Consider the following 12,774-nt stretch of genomic DNA (forward strand, 5'->3'; position numbering starts at 1 on the left):
ATATTTATTTCATCACACAACTAAACTTCGGCAGCATAATCACTGGGCAGAATAAAAATAATAATTTGGAGAGGGTCCAGAGGAGGTTTACAAGAATGATCCCAGGAATGAGTTAACCTATGATGAGCAAATGATGTCGGCCCTGGGCCTGTACTCGTTCGAGTTTTGCAGAAGGGGGAGGGACCTCATTGAAACATACAGAATAGTTAAAGGCCTGGATAGAGTGGATGGGGAGAGGATGTTTCCACTAGTGGGAGAGTCTAGGACCAGAGGTCACAGCTTCAGAATTAAAGGACGTTCCTTTAGGAAGGAGATGAGAAGGAATTTCTTTAGTCAGAGGGTGGTGAATCTGTGGAATTCTTTGCCACGGAAGGCTGTGGAGGCCAAGTCAATGGATATTTTTACGGGATAGATGAACAGATTCTTGATTAGTACGGGTGTCAGGGGTTATGGGGAGAAGGCAGGAGAATGGGGTTAGGAGGGGAGAGATAGATCAGCCATGATTGAATGGTGGAGTATTGATGGGCCGAATGGCCTAATTCTGTTGCTATTCCTTATGACCTTATGACTTGACTAAGCCAAAATTAAGCCAAAACAAATATACTCGGGGGTTGCACTGAGATGTAAACATGAAGAAGGGTCTCGATCCAAAACGTCACCCATTCCTTCTCTCCAGAGATGCTGCCTGTCCCGCTGAGTTACTCCGGCTTTTTTGAGTCTATCTTCTGAGTAAACATTTTGGCACGAGTATAGTCGGCGGTGGCACTGAGCAGGTTAAGATTATGAAGCCACATATTAAATCATAATAAGACATGTGCATCGTTCTGCTACTTTATTTAATTACTTTACATTTTAAAGGCACATGTTTTATCATAGTCCTTAAGATCAACCCAATAACAATGTACGCAGAAGAGTCGATTTTAAAAATAAATTGACTTGAAGTGCAGAACGGAGTGCTAAAAGTTAGCGATCAAATACACAAATTTAAAGAAACTAGGAATTCTTTCAATAGTGTTTCTAATGAACTTGTTTACAGCGTGCAGTTGGAATTTTGTCTGCAGCATACAGTGGGCCCCTTTGTTTGAATATTGTTTCTTGCGCACACAGAGCATGCAAAGTGGTAAATATGGCAAACAGGATCATAGATTGTTTGGAGCATGGAATAGAACACTAATGTGGCACAGTGGTGCAGCGCTAGAGTTGCTACCTTACAGCGCTTGCAGCACCGGAGACCCGGGTTCGATCCCGACTATCTGTACGGAGTTTGTACGTTCTTCCCGTGAGTTTTATCAGAGATCTTCGGTTTCCTCCCACACTCCAAAGACGTACAGGTTTGTAGGTTAATTGGCTTCATAAAAGTGTAAAATTGCCCCTAGTGTGTGTAGGATAGTGTTAATGTGCGGGGATCACTGGTCGGTGCGGACTCGGTGGGCCGAAGGGCCTGTTTCCATGCTGTACTTCTAAACTAAACTAAGAACAGACTCAATTATGTAACTTCAGTCATTTTTAGGAACTGTCAAGAGACAAAGCAAGGGAGAGAAGGAAATTTGGAAGCACATTTCTCGATTTGATATTGCAAAGCACTTCAGTGAGCTTATGAACAGTAAAGTATAGAAATGATACGGGCATTTTTTATATAGGGAGATCCAAAGCACTTAAATGCATTTTGGATACTTGCTTTCAACAAGTTGATCGAAAGAATGCTTGGAGCATGGCGTCATGTCCAATAGAGTGATATAGTGTGGAAACAGGCCCTTCTGCCCACATTGGCTAACATGTCCCAGCTATACTAGTCCCACCTGCCTCCGCTTGGTCCATATCCCTCCAAACCTGTCCTATCCATGTACCTGTCTAACTGTTTCTTAAACATTGGGATAGTCCCAGCCTCAACTACCTCCTCTGGCAGCTTGTTCCATACACCCAACGTGGCTGCAAGAGGATCTTGCATCTACTTTAGGAAGGCAGCAGGGCCTGACGGTGTGGCGCCTGCTACATTAAGACACTGCTCTAATGAACTGACACCCGTCCTCACCTCCATTTTCAACTGGTCACTTCAACTCTCAATTGTGCCTGCTTGTTTCAAGTCAGCTGTGATCGTACCAGTCCCCAAGAAAAATAACATCACTTGTCTTAACGACTATAGGCCTGTTGCCTTAACTTCAGTCATCATGAAGGTTCTTGAGAGACTGGTATGCAAACATCTTTCCAGCATTACACTTGATCCCTATCAATTCGCCTACAGAGCCAACAGAAGTGTAGATGATGCAGTGTCCCTCTGTGTGCACTCCATCCTCCAACACCTGGAATCCAGATCCACATATGCTCGCATTCTTTTTGTGGATTTTAGCTCAGCATTCAATACCATCGTTCCTGTAAAGTTGATACACACTTTACAGGAACTGGGGGTCAACTCATCTCTATGTAAATGGATCTATAGCTTTCTATGTGACAGAAAACAGGTGGTAAACATTGGTAACCATGTCTCACTGGCTAGGTTCCTGAACATCGGCGCCCCCCAGGGTTGCGTTTTATCACCTCTTCTGTACTCTATACACACATTTTTGCTGTTCACACTCTGACTCTGTCTTGTTATTTAAGTTTGCAGATGACACATCTGTGGCAGGTCTTATTACCAATAACATCGAAACCGTTTACCGTAGTGAAGTAGAGGAGCTAGTAAGGTGGTGTGAGAACAACAACCTCATACTTAGCATCTCAAAAACTAAGGAGCTGGTTGTTGATTTCAGAAAGAAGGCCACCCCCCTCCTCCCTCTCTTCATCAATGGAGAGGTGGTTGAGAGGGTCACCTCCTTTAAGTTCCTCGGGACCACCATACATCAATCCCTATCATGGGAGCTCAACACTAGTCTCATAATCAGTAAGTGCCACCAGCGACTCTACTTCCTGCGGCAGCTCAAAAAATTCAGGGTCAGTCGACCAGCCATGACCCACTTCTATAGGTCTACCATAGAAAGCATACTCACATTCTCCATGCTTGTCTGGTATGGTCACACAACCTCGCAGGATAAGATTCGGCTGGAGAGAATAGTGCGCCGAGCTTCTAAGATCATCGGTTGCAGCAGACTTCCCTCAGTGACATCACTTTACTCAACAAGACTCACCAGAAAGGCCAAAAAAATCATAGCAGACCACTTTCACCCGGCACATTACCTCTTTAATCTCCTCCCATCAGGAAGGAGATATAGAAGCATTAAAAGTAAAACATCTCGCTTCAGAGACAGCACCTACCTCCAAGCCATCAGATATTTGAATTTGCACTAATCACTTTGCACTTTCTTTTGCACTTACGCTTACGCTTAACATGACGCTGCTGGGTACTGTCCTTCCTGTATATATTGTCCTTCGTACGGTATTGTCTGTATTATTTATTGTGGTGTATGTGGTGGTTGTATTGTATCTGTATGAGAGCGAACCAAGACACATTCCTATCAACTTGTTGACATGGCAATAAACTTCTTGAATCTTGAATCTTGAAACTTTGTCCCTCTCACTTCCAAGGAAATAGGGAAAGAGAACTTGGAACTGAGACGGACAAACCAGCCGTGCCACGTTGAATAATTCTGAAACGTGTCGAGTTGGGACGTGAGAACATTTGTTCATGCGTCTTGCACTAGTCTGCAAAAATGTATGAACGACACAAAAAGCTCGAATAGCTTAGCAGGTCAGACAGCACAAAGCCATAGATAGAGGCACAGAGTGATAGAGTGTAGAAACAGGCCCTTTGGCCCAACTTGCCCACACCGGCCAACATGTCCCAACTACATTAGTCCCACCTGCCTGCGCTTGGTCCATATCCCTCCAAACCTGTCCTATCCGTGTACCTGTCTAACTGTTTCTTAAACATTGGGATAGCCCCAGCCTCAACTACCTCCTCTGGCAGCTTGTTCCATACACCCAACACCCTTTGTGAAAAAGTTACCCCTCAGATTCCTATTAAATCTTTTCCCCTTCACCTTAAACCTATGTCCTCTCGTCCTCAATTCACCTAATCTGGGCAAAGGACTGATGCAAAGTTATTCAACTCGTCTGCCATTTCTTTGTTCCCCATTATCACTTCTCCTGCATCATTCTCTAGCGGTCCAACGTCCACTCTTGCCGCTTTCTTACTCTTTATATAACTGAAGAAACTCTTGCTATCGTCTTTTATATTATTGGCTAGCTTACCTTCGTATTTCATCTTTTCTGCCCGTATTGTCTTTTTACTAACCCTCTGTTGTTCTTTAAAAGCTTCCCAATCCTCTGGCTTCCCACTGATCTTTGCTATGTTACACGTCTTGTCTTTTAGTTTTATATTGTCCTTGACTTCCTTTGTCAGCCACGGTCGCCTCTTGCTCCCCCTAGAATCTTTCTTCCTCTTTGGAATGAAAAGATCCTGCATCCTCTGGATTATTCCCAGAAATTCCTGCCATTGCTGTTCCACCCTGCTAGGGTCCTTTTCCAGTCTACTTTGGCCAGCTCCTCCCTCATGCCTCTGTAGTCCCCTTTGCTCAGCTACAATACCGACACATCCGATTTCACCTTCTCCTTCTCAAATTGCAGATTAAAACTTATCATATTGTGATCACTACCTGCTAGTGGTTCCTTTACCTTAAGTCCCCTTATCAAATCCGGTTCGTTACTTAACACTAAATCCAGAATTGCCTTTTCCCTGGTAGGCTCCACTACAAGCTGCTCTAAGAATCCATCTCGGAGGCACTCTATAAATTATTCCCTTTCTTGGGGTCCAATACCAACCTGATTTTCCCAGTCTACCTGCATATTCAAATCTTCCATGACCACCGTAACATTGCCTTTCTTACATGCCAATTGTACCTCCTGATGTACCCTATATCCTGGACCTCCCATTAGGGTCTTTTGACCCTTATAATTTCTCAGCTCCATCCACAATGACTCTACATTCTCTGATCCTGTCACCCCTCATTAAGGACTGAATTTCATTCCTAACCAACAGCTACCCCACCCCCTCTGCCCACCTTCCTGTCATTCCGACATGATGTACAACCCCGAATATTCAGCTCCCAGCTCCGATCCTCTTGCAGCCACGTCCCTGTAATTCCCACAACATCACACCTACTAATCAAGAAACAGGTGAATCTATTACCCGTACTAATCAAGAATCAGAAATCAAGATGCCTTATCCTTTCTCCCCCAGGTTGTGGAAATCAAGAACTAGAGGGCCGAGGTTTAAGAAGAGGAAAGATCTCATAGGAACCCAAGGAAATACCTTTTCACACAAAGGAAGATGGAACGAGCTGCCACAGGAAGTAGTTGAAATACAATAATTATATCAAAAATATTTTTTTCCACGAAAATAAACTTTATTCAGTATTAAAAATATATACAAAACAATAACAGCAGCACCTCTTCATACATTCTCAGTCTATAAATTAAATTGTATCATCTATATAACTAAAAGTCTCGCCTTGACCACTTCTTGTCTGCGCTGTATATTGATTTTAGAAAAAACGCTACCATATATCGCTATGATTTTTGGCCATCTTATTCATAGTCCTCCTCCGCTGAGGCAGCCCCGAGGATTTTTCCCATCGATGAAAAATAAAAAAGTTATGAGTGTTTAAAAAAACCTTGAGATCAGCTGATTGGTCCTCTCGCCTGTCAATCACCACGATGAAGGTCACGCCCCTTCCGGGGGCAGGACTATAAAACCCCGGATGCCTGAACATGAGTCAGTCACTCTGGAAGATCGTGAGGTCGAGTCCACAACTGTGATTCGAAACTGTGAATCAACTGAACTGTGAGTCTGCAATGTACTTGCAATAAATGATTTGTTAGCCCTTAATGACAATGCGATGAGTTTTGGCAATTTGGTGGCCTGCACTCTGCTCGAAATGCTATGAAATTTAATTTGGTGGCCTGCTTGAAATGGAATTTCAAGGAATAGCCGCGAGTGAACTGCCAGCCCACCAGCCCTGAGTGACTGAGCTGCCAGCCCACCAGCCCTAAGTGACTGAGATGCCAGCCCACCAGCCCTGAGTGAGAGCTGCCAGCCCACCAGCCCTGAGTGACTGAGCTGCCAGCCCACCAGCCCTGAGTGACTGAGCTGCCAGCCCAAGAATCTATTCGGCCCACAATGTCCATACCAGCGATCTGGAAACCAGTTCCTTCAGCCCACAACACCCATACTAGCACCCCAGAAAGCCCCGCATCCCCCACCCCACTGGCCACCTATATTGGAATTGGTGGAGAGGTGGAATATTGCTTTGGGGGACCAGCCCTCCCATGTGAACATGGGACCCAACGGGTCCCACTTAGTCTAGTACTCAATAAATAGTGTTTGCACCTACCTTTAAACAGAACACCCTTGCCTCTCATGTGGCACCCTGAGCTAATATCCTATCCCTCGTTTATGGGGTGTTCCCACCAGACTCTGTCCCTCAATGTCCAGTAGCAGGAGGACCTTAGACTGTAGTCCCCCGCACCCCACTGAGCCTTGGCGTTGGCTGCACCGAGCTTCAGTGTGTCCCTCAGCATGTGTTCCTGCAGTCTGGAGCGGGCCAGTTGGCAACATTCCCCGACAGTCATCTCACTGTGCCGAGAGACCAAGCTGTACTTAAAGTACATCTCCGAATGAGTTCCAGGGAACATGGAGTCCGTCAATCTGGGAACAGCCGTGAATGGGCGAGTCCTCTGTTACCGAGCTGCTCATGATAAACTGTGACAAGGACCCTTGCATCGTTTGGTTTAGCTTAAAGATACAGTGCGGAAACAAGCCCTTTGGCCCACCAAGTCCATGCTGACCACCGATCCCCACACGTTTACACACTGAGTGTGAAGGGGTGGGGAGGGGAAGACAATGGGGACCCGGCTTGGGGGGACCACCGTGAGGGACAGTGGGAGAACGGTGTTGGGGGGGGGGGGGGGAGGGAGGCACTCTAGTTTAGAATCCCCTGCCCAGGGGATAAGTCTGGGTTTGTTTGTTCATGAGTTCCAGTGAAGGCGCTGTGCACACGGCAGTCAGACAACAGTCGCTTGTGCATTTCTTCTTTTAAATTTTTTTTAATTTCAAGTTTGTGTACCTTGTTGTGTGTTGTGACTGTTGGCAGACCAACTTCCCTCCAGGGATGAATAAAGTTTATCCTATCGTATCGTACTAGGGACAATTTACATTTATACCAAGCCAGTTAGCCTACACACCCGTACGTGTCTTTGGAGTGTGGGACGAAACCGAAGATTTCGGAGAAAACCCACGCAGGTCACGGGGAGAACGTGCAAATTCCATGCAGACAGCACCCGTAGTCAGGATCGAACCCGGGTCTTTGGTGCTGCATGGCAGCAACTCTACCGCTACACCACCCATCATTCTCCACACCCACTTCACAAACCTACACTTGCAAAGAGGTTGTCAACTATCTCCTCCCCACAGCCACTACCCCGAGTGCAGCATGCATGCTAGTAAGACTCAGACGGTACAGGAAAGCAATTTCTGGGAGTGACCCTCTGACTGCCAGCCAAGTGAGGTCTAGTGCCTGTTGGCAAGTTCTGGCGATGAAGCACTTCACTGGAGAAACTGGGCAGACAGCTGAGGGAACCAGGCCACCAGGTCCATGGAGTCCTTGTCCTGCAAGAAGTTCAATGCTAACCACGGCCCGATGGACTTGTGGTCAAAGTTTGTGGTCTGGATGTACCTTTCCCCACAAAGGACAGGTGGTGTGGCGATGTCCAGCTGACTGGCACAATGTATAGCTTTGGTTTCAGGACCATGTTTTGCAACACTGGCGACAGGTAGAACCGCAGCAGGTAATCACACTGACAGATTTGTGCATAGGGATGGTTTATTGGGGTACGGGCCAAATGCAGGCACATGAGACTAGGTTAAATCACAATGATACTTTATTAGCCAAGTATGTTTTGCAACATGTGAGGAATTTTCTTTGCCAAGTCAGTCATACCAATAAAAAGCAACGTAACACACAAAACACATTTTAACCTAAACATCCACCACAGTGACTCCTCCACATTCCTCACTGTGGAAGACAAAAAAAAGTTCAATCTCTTCCCTTTGCTCTCCCGCGGTCGGGGGCCTCAATCCCTGCGTTGACGGGATGATCTTGACTCCCATAGCCAGCGGTGTTTTGGGCCCTCCGTGTCGAGGCGATCAGCTCCTGCATCGGGGGGGATGTCAGCTCCCCCGCGCCGGTCGATCGAACCCCACATCGGGGCTGGTCGAACCTCCCGCGACGTTGGAGCTCCCAACCGCAGGCCGCAGTTGGAGCACTCCCAGGCAAGGGATCGACTCCGATGTAAGTCCACGCCCCGCGATGGGGGCCATGGTCAGTTCGAGGAGGCCTCCAGCTCCATCGATGGTAGGCCGCAGAGTGACCAGAGAATGCGATCCGAAAAGTTATCGCATCTCTGGCAAGGTAAGAAACTGAAAAAAACGTTTCTCCCTCCCCCTCCCCCCACATAAAACAAATCGGAGAACATTGACACGAACTTTTAACACACTAAAAAAAATTTTAAAAGACGAAAAAAGATTGTTGGCGGGGCTGCCAATTGTACGGCGCCCCTGGTGGTCATCTTGGTTGGCAGGGATGAGGTAGCCCAAGGGGCCTGTTTTCATGTTGTATTCCAATATGCACTTTGATTTGTGGTGAGAACTTTGACTGACTCCATGTAACAGCCATCCCCACATTTCCTTTCTTACTTGCATCCATGGATTCCAACAGCCCGTCCAGGTGAGACAGGGCTTCACCTGCATCTGTTCTCACCTGGCCTGTTGCACCCGGATGATCCCCATGTGGCCTCTTTCATGTCGGCAAGACCAAGCATAGACTAATCGACCATTTAGCTGAAATGCCGGCTCGGTCCCCTGGTTTCCAGCCATTTTAACCATTACCAATGCTGAGAGAATGGAGCAGCTGGGCTTGTACACTCTGGAGTTTAGAAGGATGAGAGGGTATCTCATTGAAACATATAAGATTGTTAAGGGTTTGGACACGCTAGAGGCAGGAAACATGTTCCCGATGTTGGGGGAGTCCAGAGCCAGGGGCGACAGTTTAAGAATAAGGAGTAAGCCATTTAGAACGGAGACGAGGAAACACTTTTTCCTCACAGAGAGTTGTGAGTCTGTGGAATTCTCTGCCTCAGAGGGCGGTGGAGGCAGGTTCTCTGGATAATTTCAAGAGAGAGCTAGATAGGGCTCTTAAAGATAGCGGAGTCAGGTGATATGGGGAGAAGGCAGGAACGGGGTACAGATTGGGGATGATCAGCTGTGATCACAGTGAATGGGGGTACTGGCTCGAAGGGCCGAATGGCCTCCTCCTGCACCTATTGTCTATTGTCAAACTTTCTGTTCTCGGCCTTGTCCGCTACCACAGTGAGGTCAAACGCAAACTGGAGAAACAACACTTCATGTTCTGCTTGGGTAACTTACGACTCAACAATTTGAACATTGAATTCTCCAATATCAAGTACAGGTGCACAACCTTTTATCCGGAGTTCCGGAAACCGAAAAGCTCCTAAAACCGGACATTTTTTCCAGGATGTCGTCTGCACACCAAAGCTCGCGTTTGGCGCTAAACTTGACCCGAAACGACCCAGGTCTGTACTACTGTAGCGGCTGCCTCCTCCCCGAGAAACTTAAACATCTGTAAATCATTGCTTAAATGTTAGTCAGTTTGTTTGGAGGGCTTTTAAGTGAAGGGGGGGGGGGGTGAAGGGGGAAACTTTAATTCTTAGTCCCATACCTGGTCGGAGAGGCGGGGAGCGGGCAATGCCTTACTGGGTCGGCGTGCAGTAGGCTCCGGAGCGCTGTGGCCGCCGACTCCCAACATCGCGGAGCTGGGGCTGCGGGCGTCCGGCCGCGGGCGGCGCCGGTTGTAGCTCCGACCCCGGCAACTCTACCCCTGGCTGCGCGGACGCCCGCAGCCCCAGCTCCGCGATGTTGTGTGTCGGCAGCCACAGCACTCCGGAGCTTACCGCACGGCGACCCGGTAAGGCATTGCCCGCTCCCCGCTGGTATCCCAGCGCTGCGACGCCGCCGACTCCCAACATCCCAACTGGGGATGCGGGGTCCGGCCGCGGGCGGCGCTGGATTTGGAGCGCCGCGCAGCCAGGGGTAGAGTTGCCGGGGTCGGAGCTCCAACCGGCGCCGCCCGCGGCCGGACGCCCGCAGCTCCGCGATGTTGGGAGTCGGCGGCCACAGCGCTCCGGAGCTTACTGCACGGCGACCCGGTAAGGCATTGCCCGCTCCCCGCCTCTCCGACCAGGTAGGGGAATAAGAATTAAAGTTTCCCCCTTCACCCCCCCCCCCCCCACCACATAAAATCCCTCCAAACTAACTGACTAACATTTAAGCAATGATTTACAATGATTCCCCGGTCTCCGGGGAGGAGGCAGCCGCTCCAGACTTTTCAAGCCGCCCGCGCTACCTACCTAATCTACGCTAAAAATCTTCCATTCGGAAATCCGAAAAATTCCTAAATCCGAGAAGTGTCTGGTCCCAAGGCTTTCGGATAAAAGGTTGTGCACCTGTAATACCCCCTAAAACCACTCGTTTGTCGCACCCCCCTCTGGTGCGCACACCTTTACCTCCCCTCCCCCCAACCCACTGTTACGTTCCCCTCCACCATCCGCTCATCTGCTAACTTCCTTTTCCAAGGCTCCCATTCCCCTTATCCTCCCTCTTTCCGCTCTCCCTGGATCCTTCCACCCGTTTCTTTCCCTCCACATTTACATCTCACTCCTCCTCTATGTTCCTTATCTATCACTCTCTTGTTTCCATGTCACCTCTGGCCTTTATCACTATCTCCACCCACCTGTATCCATCCCTCGCTGATCAGGCTTGGCTCCAGCATTCCTCTCTTCACCAGCTTTCTCCCACCTCACTGCTTCCGTCTGCATTCAGTGTGAACAACGTGGTCAGAGTTAAGGGCCTGTCCCACTTACATGTCCTTGGCACGCAAATTACGCGACCTCGTGGTCGCGTTGAGCCGAGACGGTCCCGCGAAGGTCGGGCGCGATTACATGCGTACACACAGCCGTCTGGAGCGCGTGACGTCATTTGAAGATGGACACAAAGCTGGAGTAACTCAGCGGGACCGGCAGCATCTCTGGAGTGAAGCAATGGGTGATGTTTCGTGTCGAGACTCTTCTTCAGTCTGAAAAGAAGGGTCTTGACCCGAAACGTCACCCAGAGATACTGTCGGTCCCGCTGAGTTACTCCAGCATTTTGTGTCTATCTTCAATTTTCTTGGCCCCGCTCTGGGAGTAGGAGTGGGGGCGGATGCGGATCCGCAACGGCCGTGAGCCCCAGGCTGAGTTCGGCGATCGTTTGCCTGCTTCTGCTGCTGTTGGAGGTGAGACGTTGCGTCGCTCCAGGGTCTTGGGCCTGTCCCACTTTGGCCGTCAGTTCCGCGACAGGCCGTTGGCGCGCGAAGATTTCGTTCACTACAAAAATTTCGGAGCCCCACGCGATGTCGCGCATAACTACATACCCCCTCCGCTCTGTGGGAACCGACCCCGCGCGGCCATACGATGCCCGTGCGCCTCAACGCGACCACGAGGTCGTGTAATTTGCATGCCAAGGACACGTAAGTGGGACACACAATGCCAGTTGACCCAACTTGCTTTCTCTATTTCCTCTCCCAAGGAGAATTCATCACAGATTGGTGACTGCTTTGCGGAGCACCTGCATTCATTCTGCAGTCCTGAGATTTTTGTTGCCTGACACTTTAATTTTCCATCCACTCCCATTCTGAGCTATTAGCGATCGGTGCCAACGTTTACTGTTATGAAGTTTAATGAATAAGTTTATTGGTCAAGTATGTACACACATACAAGGAATTTGCCTTGGTGCTCTGCTCGCAAGTTACAACACGACATACAGGAAACAATTAAGAATAGAACATTAAAACATTAAGAATAAAACATTATAGTTTAAGCATGTGAATGAAATAAAAATACCAGAGCAAAAGGAGACTACAGACTTGTTTACGCGAGTCCTACACTGTTGTCCACATTATCACAGTGCAAACTTGAGGAAGGACACCCCATCTTTCATATGGGCACCTTGCAGCTTACTGAACTTTCTGAAATCAATAATGAGTGCAACAATTTTAGGGCAACTCGATTTCTGTGTCAGCATCAATCGTTCATCTGTGATATTGGCTCAGCTTGTTTTGTTGTATCTCCCGTCCCTTGTTTTACGTTCTGGTGGGAGTGGAAGTCATGCCCACATGTCCTGCCTTCCTGGTCTGCATTACACGAGTCCCACACACTGTTGGGACTCCACTCCACTGGCTCTCAATTCACTCACTGACCAGATTGCCGTCCTTGCACCTTCGCTCAGCCCGTGTGAACCAACCTGATCTCCCAGTTGCTGGACACTTTAATTCTCCTTCCCATTCCTACACAGACCTTTCTGTCCTCGGTCTCCTCCATTGTCAGAGTGAGGCTAAACGCAGATTGGAGGAACAGCATCTCATATTACTCTTGGGCAGCTTACAGTGGTATGAATATTGATTTCTCTCACTTCAGGTAGCCCCGGCATTCCCTCTCTACCTCACCCCCACCCGAGCCCCACCCATCCACTGATGCCACGTACTCTTACCTCTCCCGTACCTGGCTCAATTCGACCACCACCTTCCTCCCTACCTGGTTTCTCTCATCGCCTGCCAGTCCCTGCCTCACCCCGAACCCCTCCACCACCACCTCTTCATACTGGGTGTCTCCCCTCTACTAGAGCAAGGTCTCAGCCAGGAACGCCGATTGGATTTGTAGCCAAAAACATAA

At 48.6% G+C, this 12,774-nt stretch overlaps 1 protein-coding gene across 1 annotated transcript in view; it reads right to left on the bottom strand.

Annotated features, from left to right (window-relative positions):
- The window catches only part of slc35g1 (solute carrier family 35 member G1), a 65,052-nt gene that overhangs the window by 6,969 nt on the left and 45,309 nt on the right, over positions 1–12,774 (bottom strand). The gene's annotated exons all lie outside the window — the stretch shown is intronic.

This window comes from Amblyraja radiata, chromosome 15 (genome assembly GCF_010909765.2).
Source record: "Amblyraja radiata isolate CabotCenter1 chromosome 15, sAmbRad1.1.pri, whole genome shotgun sequence".
NCBI classification, from domain to species: domain Eukaryota; kingdom Metazoa; phylum Chordata; class Chondrichthyes; order Rajiformes; family Rajidae; genus Amblyraja; species Amblyraja radiata.